At 35.7% G+C, this 18,609-nt stretch overlaps 1 long non-coding RNA gene across 1 annotated transcript; it reads right to left on the bottom strand.

The window, feature by feature from the left end:
* Positions 1 to 9,917: 9,917 nt before the first annotated feature.
* LOC135776473 (uncharacterized) lies at positions 9,918 to 14,107 on the bottom strand. Its single transcript, XR_012335211.1, has 6 exons — positions 13,828 to 14,107; positions 13,022 to 13,049; positions 12,079 to 12,186; positions 11,568 to 11,735; positions 11,290 to 11,385; positions 9,918 to 10,218 (listed from the first exon to the last, which is right to left on the bottom strand). It is a non-coding gene; the product is annotated as an uncharacterized lncRNA (long non-coding RNA).
* Positions 14,108 to 18,609: the final 4,502 nt, after the last annotated feature.

Raw genomic sequence — 18,609 nt, 5'->3', positions numbered from 1 at the left:
AGTAAATGTTCATGATTTCATTTGAAAGAACTAACAAAATTCTACCTTCTGTTAAAATTTCATGCAAATATCTGATGAAACCAGCAAAAACATGTGTATAAGCAGCTTTTTAGGTCACACACCTTCCATTGACATCCATATAGAACTTTTTCCTCTGATTTCTGATATTAAAAATATCAACTTTCTTAATCCTCAATGCATTTATACAATCCAAGTATCTTTGTAAATGGGAATGTCTGCTCTAGTCATGTGATACATTTTGAATTTTGTCATTATACCTACAGTTATGTAACTGAAAGCCAAATGTAGCATCTGTTCAAATATCTATGGTCCAAATGTGGTGCGATTGAGTAGAGGCGGGGACTAATTTGCATATTTATAGATCCACATATACTTAATGTGTAGAGTTACATTCAAGCTGTTTTAAAGCAAAACAAAATAACTGTCAGAGAAAAAACTTTTACATATGCTATTATGATGCTCAAAGATGAGTTTTAAGTGAAAGAAATTACAGACTACCGGGGAACTTTAACAAACATAAGACTTGATTCAGGTTATAAAATTAATTCAATTATTCAATTAGTTATTAATAATTAATTCAAGCTATAGTTATTCTAAACAATGCACCTGTATTTGTCAAAAAGTATTTCAAAAAGTATTTCAAATAGAAAAGTACCTCAAAAGACATATTGGTTCTGAAATAATAGTTGTTTATAGTATTACTTTTGACACGGTAGTGCCACAGCACTTTTTGTAAGAAGAAGAGAGGTTAGTAGCTCCCAAAAAGAGATAAACATGGGCCAAAGTGAGATTGCAAAAAAATAGTGTAAAATGCTTTAAAAGAAAATTTAGTTAGAGTTGCAGTTTGCTTTAAAGTAAAGACAATGTAACAGCGATGAAGCCTTGATAGATTTTGTTACAAGTGCATCACCCAATTCTGTAGATGACAAGAGAGATAAAGAGCCATTCAGCACGGCTATTTGGCAACGGCAAAATGAGAGGGAACATTCGGTTGGAAAAATGGATGAGGTAGCAATGCAGAGAGGATATAAAGGGAATGTTTGTGTGCGGGTGGCTGTTTAGAAGGGTACCAGTGAAAGTATGGTCTATGAATGGGACACAGGAGCAAAAAAAAAAAATGAAATGCCAAAACAGAACACACGGATCTTTGCGTAACCGTGTCTCATCTGTGTGGGTTTGAGTTACAGTCATGGGGGTCCGCTTTGACATGTCTTGGTTACATATGGTTAGTAGCACAGTGTACAGAAACCATTGTGTGACAACATTGGAAAGTCAAAACACAAATGCAGTGTGGAAAATCTGCCTGCTAAATAGAGTGACAACAGGCCAGCCTTGTTCATTGTCATGCCACTTTGTGCATCTGTGTTTTCTCAGCGATTGCTCTGCAAAAGCGTGCAAACCTTGGAAGCGAGTCAAATGTGTGTATGTGTGTCAGAAAGAAAAGGCTTGAGATTGTGCCGGTGCCCTGCAAACGCGTCTAAAATCGGATCCCACCGGTTCTGTGGTGAAATATTGTTGTTCATGCCCCTAACTTCATTTTCATACCTATGATGTCCTTATTTCTTTCCGGATTCCTGATTTTTGTGACACATGTCTGCTGTTCTGCATCTAGCTGTTTTTTTCGTTCAGCAATAACTATCATCTTTTGGAGCAACATGGGGCTGCAGTTATTTGATTTTTTTTACCTGGAATCTTTGTGTTTTTCTGTGTCGCTCTCTTATTTTTCACCTCTGTGTTTGTGGTGTCTCTGGGGTCCTTCCTTTGCTTTTTGCAGTTAAGAGCTGCTGTTTATAGAACAAAATAAGGTTAAAGCAGAAACGACAACGGATCAGAATTTATTTGCGTCAAAATGAGTGTGTGTGGTTGTCTGATTATTTATATATATATATATATATATATATATATATATATATATATATATATATATGTTTTGAAAATGCTATGAATTTTGAAAAATGTCTCAAGTTGTTAATGAATTTCACTGTTGCAAATTTACAATGTTTTTGTTTTTAAATGTAATGTGCATTGTTGCAATGTGTGTTCAGCAACATGAGGAAAAAGTAATTCAGCAATTGTGTGGCCGTATTATTAAATGCATGGTTGCACCTAAATAAATAAATAAATATATAAATATATATATATATATATATATATATATATATATATATATATATATATAAATAAATAAATAAATAAATAAATAAATAAATATATATATATATATATATATATATATATATATATATAAATAAATAAATAAATAAATAAATAAATAAATAAATAAATATATATATATATATATATATATATATATATATATATATATATATATATATATATATATATTTATTTATTTATTTATTTATTTATTTATTTATTTATTTATTTATTTATTTATTTATTTATTTATTTATTTATATATATATATATATATATATATATATATATATATATATATATATATTTATTTATTTATTTATTTATTTATTTATTTATTTATTTATATATATATATATATATATATATATATATATATATATATATATTTATATATTTATTTATTTATTTAGGTGCAACCATGCATTTAATAATACGGCCACACAATTGCTGAATTACTTTTTCCTCATGTTGCTGAACACACATTGCAACAATGCACATTACATTTAAAAACAAAAACATTGTAAATTTGCAACAGTGAAATTCATTAACAACTTGAGACATTTTTCAAAATTCATAGCATTTTCAAAACAGGCCGTTAAAGACTATTTTGATTGGACAATAATGACAAAAATCTATCGACGTCATCTTTTTACCGTTATTGCATTTATATGTAATACTTCCACACAACAGACTAATTTTACAGACATGAGCTTGAAGATAGTTAAAAACGGAGAATCATTATAAATGTTAAAGTAATTTGTCAGGCTATGATGAAAAACAAAAACATTACTTTTAACTTCACTGTATTCATATAGCTGGCTTTTTATGTAGGCTACTATGCATTAAATGTGTGTATACAAAAATTGATGCTGACACCTGTCAATTTATGAACTGACTTAATGATTTAAGTTTTCTTGTGAGCACAATGTCACGTATATTTGTCTTATAACCACCCACTCTCTGTAACTGTTTAGGCTAATGAAAACCACCTGGCATTTGTCAAGAACAATATATCTGAGCATGTAAGTGAAAGCCATTTCAATACGATTTTAGAGCTGCCTTTACTATATTTGTACAAGTCTCAGAATGGAGTGCTGTAGATATTTTGGTGTTTGACTTGTCATGTTGGTTTAGCTGTGTCTGAATGTCCTAGCTCGGTGTGGGTGTGCATTAACAGCTGATGGGATTCTAGGCTGAGTTTGTAATTTCACACCTGACCACTCATCCACGCCACCGCTGGGCACTTAACCGAGCTGACGGAGTGTGTACGTACACACATACGCTGTGCAGGTTACTATGGACATGGTGCTTCTTGAATGTTAGCCACCCCGTTAAGTGACTGTTTAAATAAGAGGAAAGAGGAACAAATGGAGGCTGGTGTAATAGCTCCCAAACATGAGAACAGCTGGTCTAATTGATGACAGTAATGATGATGTTTTGCATATAATTCATGACTCGTCCCTCTTGTATTTTGAATTAGCGTGGATGTCAGGCACATAAATGCTTCAGATCTGTTAACCTAATCCGGGGGCTGGAATGATCACATCTCTATGTCCGTGAGTATTATTAAGCAATTTGGTTTAAAAATTAACTGTTTAACATCTTTGGTTTTACAGTCTGTGATCAGCTATTGCTCGCCCAGACGATTTCCTAAAACGAACCCAGTGTCCACTAAAAAAATATGACATAACTGACTGTGGTAGCCTAGACACAACTTGTCCATAAATTTTTTGATATTAAAAATAACACATAATTGTAATGATTTCAAGAGCTGCTTTTGGTGCACCTGTAAAATGTATTGGTCCCTGAGGTGGTGTCAAATCTTTGGTCACGAGTCTCAATCCTGGCCAAAAATTTTAACATTTAAAAGAACTACAATTTAAGATCTCATTAATATGCATTGTTTATAATCATTGATTGGGCTTCTGAGAGTTAAGCTCTGAATGTTTTTAGTGAAGCCCTGAATGTTTTATTACCTTGTCTTTCTCACTCAGTTTCTCAGGTCTTTTTTTATAACAAAGTAATTGTCATTTATTCGATGAGAATTTTCTTAAAAATCACTGCAGGGTAAAGACAACTGCGCATATAATAGAGGAACTTGAGAATTTAATGATAATAAACATTGCATCTTTCACCAACATAACTCTCATAACAAAGTAAAATATACATTCTTACCTTTTATCACGTGAACTGTTAAGAACTGAAGACTATAAAATGCTTAAAGGGACGCAACTCACATGTTTTTTACTGTTTTTAAATTGCACATTTTGTAGTAATCTTTTGGCATGTCTGAGGCCTAGACATTTTTAGTTTTAACTAAAGTAATCTTTAAATATATACTGGGGGGGGGGGGGTGGACCAAAAATCTACCGGGAAATTTGTTACCTCCGTGGTAAAAAAAGGTCTCATATTTGTATTAAAACTAGGGTAATGCAAATCGTAATCAATCTGCCATAAAAAAAACATTTTCATAATAATAATAAAATCATTAAATCATGGCTAATTTTCCTAAATGAGTAACTATACAAAATGATACATGTTTGAAAGACGGAGATGCGCACCTCAATCAGCTATTACATAACAGTGCAAGGCCAGAGACGAATGTGCTCAGAAACCGAAGTAATAAATGGAATTATGTGTGCATCTTTGAATAACTGTAAGAATTTTTCCTTTAAATATAATTTTTGTCATATGAAGTACTGAGAGATAATAATGTTTTTTCCACTGTTATTGCTTATTTATGTTAACGTGTTTGGCGCATTTATCCCAGAGTTTATTTCAGTAAAATTGCTGTTTTTCCAGAAATAATAATACAATTTAGATGCCAATACTGCTTCCTTGTCTGTTTATTTATTTCATTATGCTGTTATGTTAAGTAATATGTGGATATTTTTATTGCCATAGTAGACGTTCATTGCCGTTATTTGAATACTCTCGTCTAATATTCAAATCATATGCGGAATAATGTGTGCATTTTTGAGTAACTGTAAAAATACAGTTTCTTTTGAAAATAAATGTTGTCAAAGTTTTAAGAAATAATAATGTTGTGAGGATATTATTGCCATATTGCAGTTGAATACTCTCATCTATAATATGGAAATCACAGCCTCAAAACACTACCGGCCCACGGGGAAATGTCCAGAGTCTACTGATTACCACTCCGCTCTAATATATACTAAATAAAAATTAAATATTGAGAATATTTATTTCACATTTATTTGTTATATGTATTCTGTCAGAATAAATGGTCAAATAATGATCCCTACTGTACCGGTCATTGTGGCTTTACCCTTTCAAAAAATACACATTTGCACATTAAGGGGCAGTTTCCCAGACAGGGATTACCTTAAACCAGGACCACGCCTTAGTTAAATTAGGATTTTAAGTCATTTTTAAAAGCATAATTTATAAATAAACATTACTGGTGTGCATATTGAAACACAACACTCGCACTGGTATATTTTGGATCAAGACAACACTAACATTTAAGTTAGTCTGGGACTAGGCTTAAGCCCTGAGTGGTGTATATTTGCATTAAAGAGTACATATTAGTACCTCTTAAAGGTACCAAATCTATACACATACAAATAATGCATGCTACCACTATCCATAGTTTTTTAGTTTTTTAATAAACAGTAAATAACATTAATAGCAATCAATTCAGATATATCATTTTCATAAAATATTTTTTATTATAAATTCTTTATTGCTAAAAAATATTTTGTGTATTTGGTAAAATACAATGTGTTTGTACGGTTTATGGTTAAAAAATACATTATTTTCCACATACTGTACATTTTTGTAGCTCCAGATTTCATTCCCTTCCTGCAACGCACAGATTTGAAAAGCTCTGTGTCCCTGATTGGCCAGCTAATCTGTACATTGTGATTGGCCTGAATACCTCTGATGTCAGCCTGAAATGTGACGCTCACAATGCAATGCTAACAGGAGTTAACTTACAGGCTGTGACTCCAAAGCGGGAGGAATTATGATAATGTCGGTCTTGTCTACATCACCAATCCCAGGAAGTAAACTTGCTTGCCTACCATCCAAGTGTTTGTTGTAGAGATTTACATTGTAGATGATAACTCGCATCATTGTTTACTTTGGGGTTTGTACATTTTGCATATTGTTAACATGTACTAATACACACCTACACACAAAAGGAAATGTAAAAAAAATAATCGGACAATAGGTGCTCTTTAAACTTGATCACATCAAGCTGTGTCAAGCATTTAAAGTTTAAATAGCTTTGGTGATAACAATGAGATCACGTCATTTGGAATTTCCTGTCATTCTCAATTTTAATGTTTTACCAAATGTACTTGATGAAGACATTATCCCACCTCTGCCATAACCACCATTTCTGCAGCATAATGGCTAAAGATTGGGCAACAGTGGTGTAAAAGAGAAAAATATGTAATGGTGGGATGCATTAAAACTACTTTCAGTTCCATTCCCAATCTAGTTACTTGCTATCGTGTAATTGCTAATTACCCTGTCTGTGACTGGCTCAACACATAGCATTATTGAGGTAAAAGGATAGAAAAAGACTGAGAGGAGAGAGATAATGGGGATGTAATAATAGAGAAAATGGTGTTGGCAATGGGGACATGAATTTCAGCGAGGATAAGACCTAAAGAAAGAGTGAGAAGCAGATGGGGAACATTAAAAAGAAGAGCAGAAAGGGATCGGAGATTGAATGGGGACAAGATGGAGCGAGAGAGGATGGGGAACTGGGTGGAGGGCTGACTCTCTCTTCTCTTGATTAGAAGGAGAGGCTGTCAAACAGTACAGTATGCTGCGCATTGATTCTCTGCCATGATCAAAAGTGACACAAAAGTTACAAGGGTGTATGTCATCTGTAATCTTCTACCTCCTTCAGGAGTCTGAGTCTCATTGTGATCTGGGTGGTCTTTCTCTTGAGCCCCCATGAGCCTGGCACGGATATCAAAGAACTTCAACCTGGGTTGTTGCAGGCTCTCTTCTGTTGATCAGAAGAAGAACAGAATTCGGATATTTCATTCATCATCAGTCATGCATCTGAACAAAACATATAATCCCCGCAGAATGATGGTTTGTCAATATCAGAACCACAAATAATCATAACTGGCCAGTATTGACCCTGGCATCTGGATTAGTATCAATTTCAATGTATTATTTTCGACTAGGGACAGAAAGCTATTGTTATTCGAGGCAAAGATTCTTGATAGCTGCCATCTGTGTAATTTCTTTCTTTTTGAACACTGAATGTTTTTGACAGAAAGGAAAAAAGCACTTCAGAACGCTGTTGACAACTTTTATACAGCATGCGCACACACGCACACCTACACACCTACACAAACACCCTTAAGCACTGATATCAATGATAAAAACATTTGCCTGTGTGATTTTATAAATAAATTCTGCATGATTTGGCACCGTGTTGTATGTATTCCATTAGCATTACTTACAAAGTACACAAAAACATACAAGCTGTGTAGAAAGTCAAACCTTTGAACCACTAATGGTGTCTTTATGTATTGCATTTTGGTAAATCTGAATATAATTTTTATAGTTTTGCCCTTGCAAAATAACCAAGACTCCGAAGGCCAGTTAGTAAGTGCGCCAGTCGCAGAATGGCTTTGTAACATTGCAATGGATATTCTCCCAACACAACATTCCACATTCAGCTCCGGCTGTTCATTGAGCCGGGATGAAATTGGGGCAGATTCAAAAGGAAACACACATTTCAATTGAGTGTAAATTGGTCCTGCATTATCTTCCCACAAGTCCTTTCATACTCTGAAATTGACTTGCACCACATTAAAATCCAATGTCATTTTCAAACAGTGCTGTCACCATTGGAGGATAATGACTTTGCTTTTTAGTTGAATGCATTGCTTTTTACAGCAAGTGTGTGCGCGCGAGGGGAGTTGGAGCTTAACAATGGAATAAAACATTGTTTTACTAGAGATAAAAGGCCACATAAAGATGACAGGGAGGAAGCGTATAGCTGTTTTCACAAGTAATACACTGTCGCCTCTTAAATATCATTTGGCGGCGACATTATAACTTTGGGTTCCTAGGTCACAATGGTCATTAACTTCGAATCTACGTCATTGTAGATCTAGGAAGTGATATAGTTGTGCATTGCAAATGACTTGCTATTGATTCACTTTCCATTGCATTCCAGTGGAGACTGGAGTTTATTAAAGTCTAAGAAGACTGATTGATTTGGGGACTGTAAAAAATGGATCCAAGTTCAGATTTACTTTAGATTTATACAGAAAAAACCCAGGGGGCTACATACTGCTGCTGCTTTGGCTGTATACGGCACACACACACAGATAAAAGCATTATTATTTTTGCAGTCATTATTACGACAATCACACAATTGGCTGTACTACAGTATGAGAGAGCAATATCTTCTCCCGTCTGTCATGGTTGGCATTTAAATGGATTGTTCGGGTTGTGGGTGGTGTGGCACTGGCACATCTGGTTCTTCTCATGCTTCGTCACTGCCACCAAAAATAAACCACTGTGTGTTTCATCAAGTCAACCTGGCTTCACATGTGCATGGACATGGTGTCCTTAAGGTTCAGGAATGACACTGGATAGACATGTTCCTTAATCCTTACAGGATGAGAACACCACGCCCCAATTGGTTCGCATAATCTTACTTTCACAGCTCTCTTTTGAGCACCTTTCTCTTGATTCTCCCCTTATTGTTTGTATTATTTTCATAAAATTAAGGGTTTTCATGGTGACACCATTGTAATATTGTGTTTTTATTGTGAAAGAAGCAACCTGTGCAGAGCAGAAGTTTTACTTGCAAAGCAGCTTACAGAAGTAGTGAAATGGGTATAAAAAAGAAATAGCAAAATTAAAAAAGCAATGCATACAGGAAACAGGAATTTAACATTTCCTTTTAACTCTTTCACCGCCAGCGTTTTTAAAAAAAGTTGCCAGCCAGCGCCAGCTTTTTTCATGATTTTCACCAAAGTTTAATGCCTTCCAGAAAATTTTCTTCTTTAAATATATAAATATACAATATACCAAATGAAAGAATAGACCCTCTGCTTTCAAACAAAAAAAAAACTTTCATCCTACCTTCAGTGGTTCTTTTGCAATCAGCTTTTGAAAATGAGTAGGTTTCTGCAAAAACACCACACTGTAAACCCAAATTAGTAAGCAGAACTCAAAAAAATTAAGGCAACTCGTTGCCTCAAAATTTTTAAGTTCATGAACTTAAAACACAATTTCTTTTAGAGGTTAAATATTTTGATTACTTGTAACATAAACCTTTTGATTATAATTAAATTAAAAGTTCTTATTAAAGTCTACTCAATAATTTTCAGTTACATTGACTCATGGCATTAAGTTAACATTACTAAAAAAAATAAGTACACAAAGAAGCACTTTTAAGTTATGTAAACTCAATGTTTTTATTTTTGTTCAGTTTTTTTTTAATTACACATTACTCAAAACCTTTGACACACAAAACTCAAAATCACATGGCTCAAAACTTAATTTTTTTGAGGCAACTCGTTGCCTCAAATATTTTGAGTACAGACAACTTAAACAGTTTGAATTACATTGTGTTTCACAAAATTTTTGCCCTTTCCATTTAAAATGGCAGTGTCAATTTAAAAGACCAACACAGACAACAATTCAAGTCACAAATACCATTTGAAAATACAAAGGCACATTGTGCGTATTGTGAAGAAAACACATTTTTAGATACATCTCTACATACACATCAAGTCCTTTTTGAGACTCTGTTACTTGGATGACACTTTTCCATCATCAAGGCAAGTAACATTTGAGTGAATTCAAGTGTGTTGTCAGTCGCCTGGGATAGCTGAGGTGTAGTGCATAGATCAGTCCAAACATTACCAGAAAGGCATCAGTAAATCTGTAGAGGTTGACCAAATCTCGCTTTCAACGATGACAGATTTTCTCAGGCTGGAAGTGAACTGGACTTGTGTCGTCATCTATGATGACTGTAAGGAGGGCCTTTACAACATCTTAAAGCTCTGGCTCATCAGATGTGTCCTGCAAAATAAAACAGATATTAAAGCAAAAACTGGTTACACATGGCAAATACCAAGGGTAAATAGTTTTTTATTAATTAATTTTTGACAAATTTTCAATTATTTACAGCAGATTTAGTGCAAAAATAAAGGCATAAATCTAGTCATGACATATGTTAAACAAACAATATTGCTACAGAACAACAGACAGAAAGTGATTTTAAAAGATGTGTGAACAAGGAACACATCAGTGTTCTAAAGGAGCCAGCCAAGCTACCAGTACATTCAAGTTGATAATATGCTCCAAAACCTATAAAGATAAATGCCTTATCTTGTTTAAAGAGCACCTATTATCCGATTCATGATTTAAATTTTTTGGGGGGGGGTTGTCAGTGTGTATTAGTACATGTTAAGTAATCGATGACGCAAGTTATCCTCTCCAACTTAAATCTCTTTTCTTGACTACTACAAACACATGGATTGTAGGCAACAGTTTACTTCCATGGCCTGTTGACGTGAACACGACGGTCATTATCATAATCCCGCCTGTTTCTGACTCACAGCCTGTAAAGAATTTTTAAAGATTTAAAGAAGACTTAACCATGACTCAATCACGAGTTTTGTGCAGTTCAGAATAGCGCTTGTTTGTTACGCAGAACATAACAGATTGGTAAGGTAAGGATACTAAAACGTTAAAACCATGCCTGCATTTGTGATCGTAGAAGCGACAAACAACCACCGCTACTCTGCACTGCTCAAAACTTGTGTTTGAATCATGGTTTAGTCAGTAGTAAATTCTTTAAATATGAAAACATAAGCGGGCGGGATTATGATAATGACCGTCGAGTCCAGATCAACAGGCTTAGGAAGTAAACTGTTGCCTACAATCCATGTGTTTGTTGTAATCCAAGAAAAGAGATTTAAGTTGGACACAATAACTCACGTCATTGTTTACATTGGGATTTGTACATTTTGCATATCATTAACATGTACTAATACACACTTACACACCAAAGGAAATGTAAAATCATGAAAAACATGTTCTTCTATTAATAGTAGTGTATATTTTCCAAAAAAAAAAAAAAACACTCACTGTGCAGGTCCTGAAGAACCCTGAGACGTCCTCATGTCGATAGACTGGAAGGAGATGAAGAGCAGTGATACACTTGGTGTGTATGTCACGTACCTCCTATAATGATAAAACACCATGGAACATAACTGAACTGTAAATGTTAAACTTGTAATGCAATCAGACAAATAAGTGAAGAAAATGTAGCATTCAAAATTGAATCATTTAACTTGTCAAATGCTTTTCAACTTTCCTCTTTCAATTAAGAATTACATCCATAAAATATTTAACAATATCTTTACCTGTTAATCGTAGATTCTTAGGATTTCAGTCAAAGCATTTGATGTCTTCCCAATTTTGGTTGTCTTTCTAGACTGATGACTTTTTTCAGAAAGAAGATGTCGGTCAAGCTCAGAGCAGAATATGTTGGGCAGGTTCTGTATTGTAATTCGTTGGAAGTCTAAATACACCTACATTTTTAAACAAAGACAACACAGTTATTTTAATTATGTGAATCTGGTAAATTTAACCCTCCCATAAAGCATAAAACAGCCCCTGAATGTGGTATAGGTCAGTGGTTCTTAACGTTATTCCTGGAGGCCCACTGCCCTGCACATTTTGTATGTCTCTTTTGTCTGACAGACTCAGTTCAGTTCATGGAGATCTCTTCTAATGAGCCTATGATTTCAGGTGTGTTAAATAAGGGAGACATACAAAATGTGCAGGGCAGTGGGCCTCCAGGAATAACGTTAAGAACCACTGGTATAGGTTATCAGGAAAGGAATAACAAGAAAAAGTGCCACTACACATTACCTCAGACTCTATTTGAGTGCAGGCCAGAGTTCCATGAGGTTTTTCACTGGTGGGCATGTCTTCACTATGGTCTGTCACCGCAGGTCAAATGCTGTCTGCATCATCTTTCTTATAAGTGAAGAGGATGAAATATAAATCTTTAATGAAAGCGTGTCATATTTGTAGTTGTAATGTAACATTCATTTCAAATTTGGTTCCTATTTGACCGAGAAAAGGAGTGTTTGTAGTCTCACCCATAGATATGTATAAAGGCTAGATGTCTTACGGCAGAGTCTCTAACGTCCTCACCTGGTGGCCATCTTACCTCAGACAGTTCGCTCACTCTGAGCATTGAGTTTAATGGTGCAGGTACTTTTAAATGACCATAACTTGCACAATGCTATACCAATTTTCAAACGGTTTGGTTTCTTACAAACATTATTAACGGGGCTATAATTCTGGATGCTTCAACATTTTTCATGAATTTTTTCTATTTTTTTTTAGTATAAGCATGCAGTGTCATAGGTACATCTTTGACGTTTATAACAAACCGTTTGAAAATCTGTACAAAATTAAGCAAGTTATGGTTATTTAAAAGTACCTATACCGTTAAAACTCAATGCTACGAGTGAGCGTCATGTGGTAAGATGGCCGCCAAAATGCGGACGTTCCACTCAATTGGCCAGCAGCACGGGCGAGAAATCTAGCCTTTATACATATCTATGGTCTCACCCCCTCAACAAAGATATTGGACTTCCTGCTTTCAATGATGCAAAATTATGATTTTTACATAATTGAAAGAAGGAAGTGCAACACTGAAATCTGTATTTCTCCGTGGCAACTGAGAAAATGATGCACGACCATTGAAAAACATGTTCTAACTATACAAAGCTTAATGCAAATGGGTGAAGTGTCCCTTTAAATATTTGCAATCTGTCAGTAAAAGAAGATGAGCACAACTTACAATGCCAAATCATTTTGCAGCCAGCCACCTGAAAGGCAAACAAAATGCATGTTAGCAAGTGTATAGCTCCATTAAATCAGGAAACTTGAAACAGTTTGAGTAGAATTCCTCATACTTAATACTGAGTAACGTATAAGTTAACCAACAGTTTACATGATTATTAAACTTCCGAACACATGTGAAGGCAGCAAAAGTTAAAACTTTAGACCCATTTCTACGGTCTGATTAAGTGATTATCATTACATGCATCTTGCGTCTTTATATATTTTCTGCTTTTGTTGTCAGTTCTGTTTCATAACCAAGACATCGATGATAAACACACACCATAAAGAACTGAGATTTTGGCTTTATTTTATCACACACACAGCGCATGCACAGCTTATGTCTTTGTAACCATGTGTTTATTTACATACGAACTATGTTCGTGCTTATATCCAAACAGTTGATAACAGTGACAGGTTTTTCGTGCTTATATCCAAACAGTTGATAACAGTGACAGGTTTTAAAAACGCTGACCGCCATAGGTTGATCTGAATATGCTGCTTCTCCCTTCCGAATCACACACTATACACTTTAATGTTTAATCACACACGCGAGAAAAGCGAGACCACGCGGGGCAGTACTGACGTGTTTCCCACTAAAGGAAAGCGACGGTTTATCCAAAACCCAGCCGCCACGGCAACGCGACTTCGGTGTTTCCAGGTTATTTACTTTATGTCCACATCAGACAACATTGGCAACGGCTGTTTTTTTGTATCGCGGGACGCAATCAACTGTTCATTAGAAAAAACACATTTAACACTTACCGTGAAACCGATGGTGCTGATTACTGCCGACAGCTTGAAGTTCGAATGCAGTCAATTGTGGCGCCAAGCCGCCAACGTCATTCCCACGTTGCGCGTTCCGGTTCTCACGCACGCGCTGATCTTGGACCACGTGAGTGTCGTAAGCCAGTAAAATGATGGACCTAACCTAATTCAAAATTAAACTTTTTTCAAACGTATATTAATGTTATCTGTGATAAATTCAAATAAACATCTAATGTTGAACCCACTGGCGTGGTCAATGAAATTACAATTCTGAGACCCTAATTTGAAGTGAATGTGTGTGTATATTTTAGATGTTAACCATTTTAAAATTTATATCATTTAATGACACTGACACACGCACGCACACGTTACTAATGTCAGACGCTTGACAGTTGAAACAACAAAAATAAGTACATTGAAATTATACTCTTAAGTGAAAATCAACTTAATCTGCAAATAGTTTCAGTAAATTAAAAATATTGAGTTTAATTTACTCACAATTTAAAAAAAGTCTCAGAAACGCAAAACATTTGAGTTAGTAGAACTTTTTTAGAAAATTAAGTTTATACTACTCAATCAATTTAATTATTTTGAGCATTTGGGTTTACAGTGCACATTTTGAGCAAAAAGCAGAGATAATTCCATTTTTGTGACGGACTTTTCATAGAGATCCCATTCAGAGCGATCTTCAAAACAGACACGGACATGCAGCCGCTTGCCATAGGGCAATACTTCCGGGTTTAAAAAGTTGCGTTGATAATAGCGGTATTGCGGAAAGACGGAAAATCTCGTCATTGGCGGGGAAGCGTTTTCTCTTAATTGACGAGATATCTCGTCAATGGCGGGGAAAGAGTTAAAGGTCCATTGTGTAACTTTTAGAAGGATCTTGTGACAGAAATGCAATATAATATACATAACTATATTATCAGTGGTGTATAAAAACCTTACATAATAAATTGTATTGTTTTTATTACCTTAGGGTGCTTTCATACCTGCCTCGTTTAGTTCGGTTGAATTGTACCAGAGTTCGATTGCTCAATCTGAGCAGGTGAGAATGCAGCAATCGAACTCTGGTCCACCTCAAAAACATACCAAACAAGCGGACCGAGACCTTCTTGAAGAGGTGGTCTCGGTACGCTTTCAAACGAACTCTAGAATGGTTTGTTTGTGGTGAGAACGCGATCCGAGATCGAACCGACCTAACTGCAAAAGTACTGCGCATTTTGGACTAAACCAGCTGCCGTAGTCAGCTGAGCAGTTTATTATCGGATGAGGAAGTGTTTGTTGACAGTTTTTATTAGCAATATTAGCACAATGACAAGTCGCGGACATACCTGGAGTTGCGAGGAGGTGCGGACGGAGCCTCAGAAATTTGGTGGCTTCGCCGTTTGTAGTGCATTAAAATGTTGTTTTTAAGCCACATCCGTGATTCATTCTGGAAATGAACAGTTTGTCTAGAGTGCTGTATATAAACTATGTATAACAACTTCCTAATCTGCTTAAAAACTTCTATGTATCATTTTTTTGCTTTTGGTCCGGAAAAAATAAACCAACTACAGATGTGAAAACACCCTTAGCATGAGTTGTTTCTATCGTCATACAGCATGGGTCTCCTTACAGTGAAGTTGTTTTATTGTTTCTACAGTAGCCCTAAACGGACAAACTGCTCCACAGAGCGTGTTACTCATATCAAATCTTCATGCAGAATGAGTGACTCCATGCAGCAGGCTCCTGATTGGTTAACGCAGCGCGAAAATCCGCCAAAGTTCAAATTTTCCAACTTGGGCGTCAGACGCAAATTCGCGTGAAACACAAAATGCACAAAAAGCACCATTCGCGCATACCGTGCACGGCGCTGTATTCACGCCATTCGCACAAACTAGATGCGCAAATGAGGCGGGAAAGCATCTACCGCGCTACACGCCTCATCCGCGCCGTGGGACCTCCAGACGCGCGTTAACGTGTCTTCACATTGACTTAACATTGAAATCACTCGCGCTTGCTGCTTCTGCTGCAGTTGGTGTAAACGCAGCATAAGCACGCTTACCAAAAACATACCAACATTTGATTTGAGATTTCCTCTTGACTTCTTGCATTCATTTTAATAATCATCATTTTGGCCCCTAATCCTCTCTGACACATGAATTGCATTAATACTTTCCTGGGAGGAACCCCTTCCACACCACAGATAGAAGCTTGCAATATTTTCCCACCTCACCGATAGGATAACAATAAAGTACTTGACAAACACACACGCTACAAACCCGCACGTTCACACACCCACAAACACACACCGCCTCACCCGCGCAGTTAAAACGGATTAACTTTCATCCTGTCCAATATGGTCTGTTGCCATTTTTAATGTGAATTAAAACTAGGTAAATGCCACCATTGCTCAGTCAATAATTTCCCTCATGCTGTGGCTATTCCCATCGAGTCTGTCCTTTAGCAGGGCTAAGAACACAGAGAGCAATAATTCTGCTAAACACAGCTGTGAGCTGTTTAATTTCAGCACACAATCATCCACTGATGTGGCATTTGACTTTTTGACTGCAGTGAAATTCAAGCTTGTTAGAGCATTAATACAAAGTAAAGTGAAGGTACATGCACACGTGAGAGATGCTGAATGCCAAAGTTTGAGTTTGATGAACTCTGACCTGCAGATTCACATAATGACTAGATAACTCAATACAAAGGATTCATGCATTAAACCTATAGATGGCATATTTATTAAATGTCCCATAGAATGTAAAACTGTATTAACCTGGGCATAGTGAACAAAGAGAGTTCTGTACATGCCAACCACGCGTGCATCGGCTTCACTGCCAGCAGGACACAGAGCTCAGTTTTTCCTGACAAAGTGGACAAACTCTGGTTCATTTCTTATAGTAGGCGTGTTATAAGACAGATCCGAGGAGAAAGTGATGTAGGGTAAATCACTGTTTTTATTTGAGTGTTTTAGTTTTCTGCTTTATAATTTATGCATGCGCTGTTAATGCATAGACAATATTTTGTTTGTTTGCATTCTGACTACAATTTTCATTAGATTTTAAAACAGTCACACTGATTATTTCTCCTTTGAGTGTTTCAATTTCAATTTTCATTTCAAGCGTTTTTAATTTGCGGTACATTTATTTATTCATTTGTTTCTAATAAAAAATATATCTTACACTTACACTTTAAAAATCTATTTAAATGTTTTTTTTTTAGAATTACTGTTGCATTCTAACCTCAGAGTTTTTTCATTTGATGGTACAGTAATGCTGTTCTTTTGAAGTGTTTAAATTGGCTGCAAATTTATTTATCTATCCATTCGTTTGACTCTACTTTATATATCCTAAATTCAACAAAAATATTCACAATTTTGTTTTTGAAGAAAAGACTGCTGTTTATATTATTTTAGTTGCGGCTGAGAGCTCCACCTCAGAGATCTCACTTAATAAAGGTTCTGGACATTATGAATATTGATCATAAAACATGGACAAGGAGAGATTAGATGTTTAAAAGCTGAAAAATATACCTAGCAACAAGTAAAGGCGCGCTGGTTTGTGAGCTGCACAAGGAAAGTGGGGGGATGCTTTTCAAAGGCTTATTATTATAGTTCAGTATGTCTCTGTAACATACAACAATGTTAAAAATGTTACACATAACTTTCTTCATTATCCCTGAAACTCAAAGCATTATCAGATGCCCCCACCACGGTATATATATTTAAATAATAAATTAATATCATAAATGTTCAACTAGTCAATTAATAGCGAAAATAAATGACTAGGAAAATCTTTGGCCAAGGGCAGCAATAGCCTGACTAACATCAGACCAGTCTGAAAGAGAATGAGACGTGGTCAGGGAAACATATGCTAATTTTCTCATATTTGAGACGTGGTTTACAAATGCCCAGAGCCGTTTATTGGGCGCTACGAATATCTATGAAATGCGTCTGTACGTAGCTCATAGCCAATCGTTTCAATTATACCAGATGACGTATGTCGAGCGACATAAATTCAAACGTAAACAACTTTTAACAATACGTGTGCACACAGCTGAAAGCTATGCTACTAAACCGGTAGCTGTATATTGAAATTGAAAAGAAACATAACTTAGTGGCACTGTGTCAACCACAGTACAGGCATAATGAAAATATGATATTAATAATTTATATTACCATTTATAGGTTTATAATAACGTTACTTCATCTATGACAGTGCCTAGCAGGTTGGTCCGTGGTTGGTCCCTCCGTGGCTATCATGTCTTGCCACATCTAAACATCCTTCTTGAATATGAAATTGTTTAACGCCAAAAGTTGCTCTTTTTTAACTAAACTTGCATTCAAAACTACTTAGAACACTATCTAAGGCTGCATTGAAAAGTAACTTTGCGTCTGCTCCCGCATTGGATAAACAGAACTGCTTCGGTGTGTCGCATAGACGTCGTCATCGTCTTGCTGCCCCTTCCCCATTCTGTGATTGGTTCCTATTTTCAGGGACAAAAATGGTCCAGTTTCCATGCTAGACTTGCAGCATGAATAAATAAGGCAGCATGGGGAAACCCAGGCTAGGGCCGCAATACAATGTTGTTATAATGCTAAAAAGTTAGCTCAAGTAGCGTTATATGCTAGTTAAGGCTATGCTAACGTTTAGGCTAAAATTTTACTATTGACATTACAAGGTCCATAATGTAATAAACACAAACTTACAACTCATCATTTCCACTCTTTTCTTAAAATCTGTATCTTCGTCTGATACAGGCTCAAACATAAGGTATGTTTGCACACACACA

This window comes from Paramisgurnus dabryanus, chromosome 16 (genome assembly GCF_030506205.2).
Source record: "Paramisgurnus dabryanus chromosome 16, PD_genome_1.1, whole genome shotgun sequence".
In the NCBI taxonomy this organism is placed as follows: domain Eukaryota; kingdom Metazoa; phylum Chordata; class Actinopteri; order Cypriniformes; family Cobitidae; genus Paramisgurnus; species Paramisgurnus dabryanus.
Note: the sequence above shows the minus strand (reverse complement) of the source record. Positions and strands in the feature narration are given on the sequence as shown.